At 37.5% G+C, this 8,755-nt stretch overlaps 1 pseudogene; it reads left to right on the top strand.

The window, feature by feature from the left end:
- The first annotated feature begins 1,011 nt into the window (after positions 1–1,011).
- On the top strand, positions 1,012–2,585 carry LOC119530798 (annotated as a pseudogene).
- The last annotated feature ends 6,170 nt before the right edge of the window (positions 2,586–8,755 follow it).

The following is an 8,755-nucleotide window of genomic DNA, read 5'->3' as shown; positions in this document are numbered from 1 at the left end:
TCAGTGCCTGGCCAGTTACTGAAGATTTCTACCTGTGTTCTGGAGTCCTGAGGAAGATGGCTGTGCTGCTTGTGTTAACTGCCCAAAGATTTTGTCGGGGAATGGCACCCTGCATCTCATGCCACCATTTTGGTTGACCAGAGCCATCTGTTTTCATCCTGAGGTGTCCATTATGGGGATGTGGAATTTTTATAGAAGCAAAAAACCTTCTGCATACATTTTTTCTTCACAAGGGCTGGTATTAAAACACAGAAAACTGCCTACATATTGATTTGTCCTGGTGGAGGATAAAATGGGTACTTTGTTCCAGTCACAGATTTAGCTGTTGTGGGTAGTTTAAGATTGGAGCACTAATGAGGCTGTAGTAAAAAATAGATATCCCATGTTCAACCATGGGTATCTGTGAGGTACACCATCTCCATGTGCACACCTTTGACTACAGCTGCAGAAGTGTTCCTCTAGATAAAAGCATGACCCTATGTACTCTGGAGAAGGGCAGAAATGGTCACATCCCATTTTTTTTTTTTTGGGGTAAAGTTACCTGCTATTTGCTCTCATTACTTTTGCCACACTCATTTTATCTGTATTTAAATCTAAGAAAAATGTACAAGATGCAGTAAAAATGCTTGATATCCATTATTTCATGGAGATCAAGCACAGCAGTAAAAGAAATAACCCATGTATTTAACTTTGTTTAATTTGTTGGTTTTTGTGATTTATTTGATAGTTGCTTAATATGCATATGCTGTTAAAATAGTTAACAATGAAATAGCTTGAAATGATGGCTAGTTTTGTTTAATGACATGAAATTTTCATGAACAATTCACTCATAATTAAGAAAGTGTGTATTGGCCGCTGCCTGCCGGGCCCATGCTCCTCGGCTGCGCTGACAGCCTGCGGGGCCATGTCAGGGTGTCGCGAGCGCACTGGGCCACACAGCGACTCTCCTCCAGGTCACCGCCAGGATGGAGAACCGGCCTCTTGGTGAGTCCCCTATCCGGCGCCCGAAGGTGCTGCAGTCCCTGTGGAATTTTCTGAAACCTCACCAAAAGAATTGCCTCTTCCTGGGCACGGTGCTTGGAGGAGTATGTATCCTGGGAAAATATGGACAGAAGAAAATTGGAAAAATACAGGAAAGGAGGCTGCAGAGTACATTGCCCAAGCTGGACGGCAGTATCATTTCAACCAAAGGGCCTGCAACATGACAAGTGCTTCCATGTTTCCGACACTTAGAGACTCCTTAATGCAGCAACTCAACTCTGAGAGCCTCACAGCTCTGCTGAAAAACTCGCCTTCAAACAAGCTAGAAATATGGGAGGACCTGAAGATAACAAGCTTCACAAGTAGTATTGTGGCTGTATACATTACATGTACGCTGGTTGTTCTTTTTGTATTGGCAGATACATTGACCTGGATAATGCAGAAGTTGGCAGAAATGGCACCACAGTTCTTGTGCCCCCAAATGTTCAGCAGCAGTAGGTATCAAGTATCCAGCACCACTTGGCAATGGCCTGACTGATCAGTCATTAAGCAAGCGTGCAGTACATTCCAGGTAGTGTTTCTCTTAAGCATTCCTTGTCCCTTTTGGACTTGGAGAAAAAAACTAAAAGAAATCAGAACCCTAGTTGAGCAGGAACTGCCTCTTCTCCCTGGCTGGAGGAGGACGGCTCCAGATCCTTCCTGTGCTGTTACCTGATGCTAGCTGAAGAGGCCCCGCTGGCCGTCCAGGCCTGTGGACTTTCCTCTAGAGATGTTACCATGCTTAAACTCCTCATCGAAACTAGAGACATGCAGGAGAGTCCAGATTTCAGGACAGTGTTGAAACCTGCCTGAACTGAGGCTTCAGCTGACTCCTGGACAATGTGGCTGAGTTCTTCCCATCCATGAGACAGGACCTGCAGCACGGAGACTCCATGGACAGTCTTTCCAGCGTCAGCCTGCCTTCAGCAAAGATAATTCGGATCGTAAATGGACAGCTCCATTCAGTGAGACACCCAATCGTTTTGTTCAGGATCTGTCCATGATGGAGCAGGTGAAAGACTTTGCTAACAATGTTTATGAAACCTTCAGTATCCCCCAGCAACTGGAGAAGTGACCTTCCTTTGAGAGAAACTATCATCAGATTCATTTACTTTAAAAACAAAACAAATAAGCAAACAAAAAAAGACAAACCCATGAATTGACTATCTATAGACTAACAATTTTACCAAAATGCCTAATAAAAATATATTCTTAATCAAATTCCTCATTTACTATTGAAATTGGTTTATTTAACATCTTGATTCATTTTCTCAGTCATCAACAGGCCAGTTTTTGTGGGCATCTCTGAGTGTACACACAATGCCAATACCAGAATTGTTAATAGGTTGTTACAACAGGGATATCAGTCCCAAACTGACTAAAATTATGTAGATACTTTTTTATATAATATGAAATGTAGTATGCTTTGACATTAATGCTGAGGAATTCTCTGTTTGGGAAATGGGCCTAGAATGTGTGAAGTTTGGAAAATACACTATTTAATTATTTTGAAAGTTCATCAGACTGCAGTAAGCAGGAATGTGTTGTGTTTTTCTCCAGGTACCCTTCAAAGGAATAAATTATTTGTCTCAAATATACCTTGATGGAGGACTTTTCTTTATATGAGAATCAGTGAACTGTAACAAGTATGATCAGCTGTTTTTTTCTTTGCTATTGTAATGAGCCTTAGAAAATTACACTGACTTAGAGACTAAAATTGTGCTAATGCTGGCTACTCCTGGATCTTTTAACTATCAGTATTATTCATTTGTATGTAAATAATTTTAAGAGTTTTCTTTGTATCGATTTGGGGCATAGTCAAATCTTATTGCAATAAAATATTTTAGTAAAAAAACACATGTATTAAGTTGATTAAGTGGAATAAAAGTTTTATGAATGGGAAAAAATAGGCATATATACTTTTAATTTTTAATTTGCTTATTTTATTCTTTAATTTTAATGTTAAAAACATATTTTATGTTCTTTGGGGTCAACATTTAGTTTAAGCTTTCCTCAATGTTTTTCTCTTGTTTTCAGGAAGTGCTTTTGAAGTATGCTGATTTTAATTTATACTTATCACCATTTTTGGCCTTGCTTTATTTACTTATATCATTTCAAATTTTGAATTATTTTTTGTAACAGAAAGAACTTTCATGCTGCTCATATATGATCCTAAAATTGTCATTACTGGTGAGGAGCTGAACATATGAATATCCTAGAATATCTTTAAAAAGTAAATATTGGAGGATTGTAAGCCAGTGGAATTTTTAGAGCTTTAGAAAACATGCATGCCTTTTTTGCTGAAGCCAAAACAGTGATAGTAGCAGCAGTAGCTGGAGAGGGTTGAGAGGGCAGTGAATTAGTGATATCACAAAGATCATTGTACTGATTTGGAGTCAGAGTAGAAGGTGAGGAATTCTTTCCTAAGCATATGACATAGGAACCATAGGTGACTGTGATGCAAACTGATTAATAAAGCTGACATGGACTAGTGTCATATTTTGGGTGATAACTTTCTGAGACACAGTTTAAATATTTAAATTGATTAGCAACCTTGCCTTTGAATACTAGTTTTTTATTTTTTTATTTTATGAATTATTGGAAGAAGATTTCTGAATTGTTTCTGAAGAATTTGGTTTTGTGATCTACTTTAAGAGAAAATTCATACCTTATTTTACATTTCAATTTATAGATGAAATATAAATAAAATATTGCAGGATTTTAATAAATCAAAGAACAGCTCTTACTAAAAATTAATATTGGATCTTATAGTAAAAATAATTTTATAATAACATATGTATTATGTTTGTGAGACACCGAATATACAAACAGACATTGGCCAGATCATAAAAGTACAACTCTGACTTACAACCTCTGCAGCAGCCAATTCATGAAGCCAAACCACAACCTCTGTAGTAATTGGCCCTACATGGTCAGGACTTGAGCAATAACTGCCTGCTTCATAATTTTGGCCGACCCTTCCAGTTTAGGACCAGCCAGAGAAAACCAAATATGCTCTTCTAATCAATCACATAGGATGCCCTATTTCTACTTAGCTCATCTCCATCTTCCCCTTGCCAGCGCACACCTGAAGCCTCCCCTTTTCTCCTGTATGACAGCTTTCCCATTCCCCTGCTTGCTTCTGAGTCTCTGAGAAATGAAATTGATGGTAACTGACTCCCTTGCTATAGTAAGCACTGAACAGATAGCCTTTGCTTGTTCACATTTGGATCTTCTTCATTTATTTCCACATCTAGAAAGATCAATGCATGAGATATTGAAAGTTATAAAATACATACTATTTCATCTAAGATTTTTAAATAACAATTTCAGGGTATAAATTGCCTAAAGTTAAATAATCTTATGACAGTAAAAATTTGGTGAATCTCGGCTAGATATTGAGAAGCAGTCAATTCTAATTTAGACACCAGCTGTCCAACCATTTCTTGATTTCTGAAATATAGATTTTCATATACACACTTTCAAAGGTAACCAAGATCATCTGAAAGTAATTTTAATATATAATTTATAGTGGTCCTTTGAGTCATTAACCCTGGATCATACCTGATAATTTAAAGTTTTATCCAGAAAAGAAATTTGACTTTCAGTTAGTTGGCAAGGAATATCCAATAGTTAGATAAGAAATTCAATTATCTTTTCATAGAAGCCAAGACGATTAGAGTTCAGAGAGCCAGAAGCACTGTGCTGTTTAATTTTAATGTATAACTGAATCAATCCTATTTTAAAGTATATATTCTAGCTCAAGAAAATGTATCCTATTTTAAGAGCCATAAATTCACACCATTGTATTTATTGTTTTTAAATTAATTATTTGCTAAGTAATACATTAAATTTGTTCTGTTAAATAATAGAAGCCCTTAACTTTAGAAGAACCTCCCTGGTATTTTCTCCTAGGCAATTATTTAGTTATTTTCAAATACAAATTTTAACATAAAATGACATAAGATCTTTAGAGGAGAGGGGAGCAAAAAAGAAGCAACAACAATTACAAAACATCTGTTAATGTATTTGAAACTCAGGAAGTCCTTGGATTCACTGGTAGTTCTCAAGCCATTCTAGTCTTCATAATAATAGTGAGGGCAAACACTACACAGTGCTTATTATGTGCCGGTTAATGTCCTAAGCACTTTACAGGTATAAATTCACATAGTCCTTACATGATCTCCAGGAAGTAAGTTTAATGATTTCTTAAGACCTCCCTTGAATTTGTAATTTTTAGTGACCTAAATCAATGATCCTTAGATTTCAGATTTGAACATAATTTAAAATGAAAATAATTAGGAAGCACAGAAAATTTTTGCCAAAGAAGGTCATGTGTACTACCATCATCAACACAAATACTATGTACTGTCATCACCTTTTCATTAAAAAAGAGATTAACATCAAAATGGTGAACCAACATACAGAATAAAGGGTATTCCATTAATTGAAAAAATTTTGTATTATTCCTTTATTTTCCACAATTTAAGTTGGATCAGTAAAAGCTTTGTTGATGACCAAAACTAGTCTGTGGTTTTACCTTAGAGAATAAATGATAAATTTTAATGGATTCGACTGGTTGATGACTAGCCATCTAATCTTTTTGGTCAATTTTATGGAAACAGAGAAAAGTCAAATTTTCCTAGCTTTGTGTGGACAAATTCATTGGCTGGTTGAATTCTTTACCTTTTAACTCTTGATTTGGTCTGATGATGGAAAGCAATCAATAAAGTGTAAACAGTAATAGGGAAAAAAATGAAGCAGAAAAACCACACACAAAAAAATCGAATTCACATCCATGCTCATTTGCCTATAAAATTGTCAGATATGTTTTTGCATGCAGAGCACTGAGTTTATTTTTCTCATGCCTTCCTTTAGTTATGTGGCTTCTTAGATCTGTGAATTAGCATTTGCTTACCCCAAATCCTCTACTCTGATTTATTTTTATTTATTTTTATGTTTTTAATATTTATTGAGATTGTTCACATACCACACAGCTATCCAAAGATACAAAGTATACAGTCAGTTGCCCATGGTACCATCATACAGCTGTGCATCCATCACCACAATTAATTTTTTTCAATTTTTAGAATATTTTCATTACTCCAGAAAAGAAATAAAGACAAAAAAAGGAAACTCCAATCCTCTCATATCCCTAACCTATGCCCCCCCATTATTGATTCATAGTTTTGGTATAGTAAATTTGTTGATGAAAGGATGTTAAAATACTACTAACTGGGAGGGAAGATGGCAGCATAGAGAGGAGTGGAAGCTAAGTAGTCCCCCTGGAACAACTGAAAAAAACCAGAAACAACTAATAAATAATCCAGAATAACTGCAGGGGGACAAACGAAACCGTCCACTCATCATACACCAACCTGAATTGGGAGGAATGCCCAAGATCACAGCATAAAATCTGTAAGTAAAACCTGTGGATCCAAGCCGGGATCCCCCTCCCCCATAGCCTGAGCTGCAAAGCCTCATGGTGCCAGAGAAGCTCTCTCCCAGCAAGAGAATATAGCTCAGCTGATCTCCAACTGGGGTTTTAAGTAGCAAGTGTGAACTGCTCACTACAGGGACGGATCCACAAAAAACAGACAGAGGCTTTGGGTGATGACTGACCTTGGAGAGCCGGAGGGTTGTCTTGGACTAGGTCTGAAGGGGACTATCTGTTTCTTTTTCGGTTCAGTGGAGAAAGCCACAGCCATTTTCAGTTCCCAGTGCTGTGACTCAGAGAAGGGTGGAGATAGCACAAGCAGAGAGAAAGAACATTGAAATGCTAATGACTTCCCCCTAGCAGGTCTATCTTCTCCAAGAGGAAAGGGGTGGGGCCCTTTCCATTCAGAATCAGACCCCAGAGCCTAGGGGAACACAGCCATACCTCCTCACACCAGTCAAGAATTATAGGCTAACAGGCGTCACCTGCTGGGCAGAAAAGCATAGTGACCTGAGGCATCACAGGGTAGAACAATTTTCTAAGACACACCCTAAGTGAAACCAGATACTGAATATTTCTTCCCTCTGGGACCTGAGCCTGTTCTGGTCTGGGAAAACCTGTTTGGAGTAACCAAGGAAACCATGCCTAGACAACAGAAAACTACAACCTACACTAAGAAAAACGAAGTTATGGCCCAGTCAAAGGAACAAACATACACTTCAACCAGGATACAGGAATTTAAAAAACTAATGCTAAATCAATTCAAAAAGTTTAGAGAAGATTTCACAAAAGAGATAGAGGCTGTAAAGAAAACACTGGGCACACATAAGGCAGAAATCAAAAGTTCAAAAAACAACTAGTGGAATCTATGGAAATGAAAGGCACAACACAAGACATGAAAGACACATTGGAAACATACAACAGCAGATCTCAAGAGGCAGAAGAAAACATTCAGGAACTGGAGAACAAAACACCTGAAAGCCTATGCACAAAGGAACAGATGGAGAAAAGAATGAAAAAAATATGAGCAATGTCTCTGGGAACTTAAGGATGAAGCAAAGTACAAGAATGTATGTATCACTGGTGTCCCAGACGGAGATGAGAAGGGAAAAGGAGCAGAAGCAATAATAGAGGAAATAATTAATGAAAATTTCCCATCTCTTATGAAAGACATAAGATTACAGATCCAAGAAGCGCAGCATACTCCAAACAGAATAGATCTGAATAGGCCTATGCCAAGACACTTAATAATCAGATTATCAAATGTCAAAGACAAAGAGAGAATCCTGAAAGCAGCAAGAGAAAAGCAATCCATCACATACAAAGGAAGCTTAATAAGGCTATGTGCAGATCTCTCAGCAGAAACCATGGAGGCAAAAAGGAAGTGGTATAATATACTTAAGATACTGAAAGAGGAAAACCACCAACCAAGAATCCTATATCCAGCAAAGCTGTCCTTCAAATATGAGGGAGAACTCAAAATATTTTCTGACAAACAGACAATGAGAGACTTTGTGAACAAGACACCCACCCTACAGGAAATACTAAAGGGAGCACTACAGAGTGATAGGAGAAGACAGGAGTAAGAGGTTTGGAACACAATTTTGGGAGATAGTAGCACAGCAATGTAAGTACACTGAACAAAGATAACTATGAATACAGTTGAGAAAGGAAGGTTGGGAGCATATGAGACACCAGAAGAAAGGAGGAAAGATAAAGACTGTAACTTGGTGTTCACTTTGTAACTTGGTGAAATCTAGAGTGTTCAACAATTGTGATAAAATATACAAATATGTTCTTTTACGAGGGAGAACAAGCAAATGTCAACCTTGCAAGGTGTTAAAGATGGGGAGGCATTAGGGGAGGGATGCAATCAATGTAAACTAGAGACTGTAACTAACAGAATCACTGTATTATGCTTCCTTTAATGTAAAAAAGGTGATATAGCAAGGTAAATGCAGATAAGAGAGGGGGTAGGGGAGGCATATTAGACACTTGACATTGGTGGTGTTGTCTGACTCTTTGCTCTACTTTGATTTAAGGTTATTTTTCCTTTTGCTGCTTCCTAGCTGTCATTTATTTTTCCTCTTTCTTTTGCCTCTCTACCTTCTTTGACTCTCCCTCCTGCCTTGTGGAAGAAATGTAGATGCCCTTATATAGATAGTGGTGAAAGTGGGGAACACATAATTATATGACCATACAGAGAACCATCGATTATTTATGTAGGATGGAATGTACGGTATGTGAACAAAACCATCTTAAAAAAAAAATGGGTTGATGACAAAATCTCGAGGGCAA

This window comes from Choloepus didactylus, chromosome 4 (genome assembly GCF_015220235.1).
Source record: "Choloepus didactylus isolate mChoDid1 chromosome 4, mChoDid1.pri, whole genome shotgun sequence".
NCBI lineage: Eukaryota > Metazoa > Chordata > Mammalia > Pilosa > Megalonychidae > Choloepus > Choloepus didactylus.
This window is presented reverse-complemented; position numbering and strand designations above follow the sequence as displayed.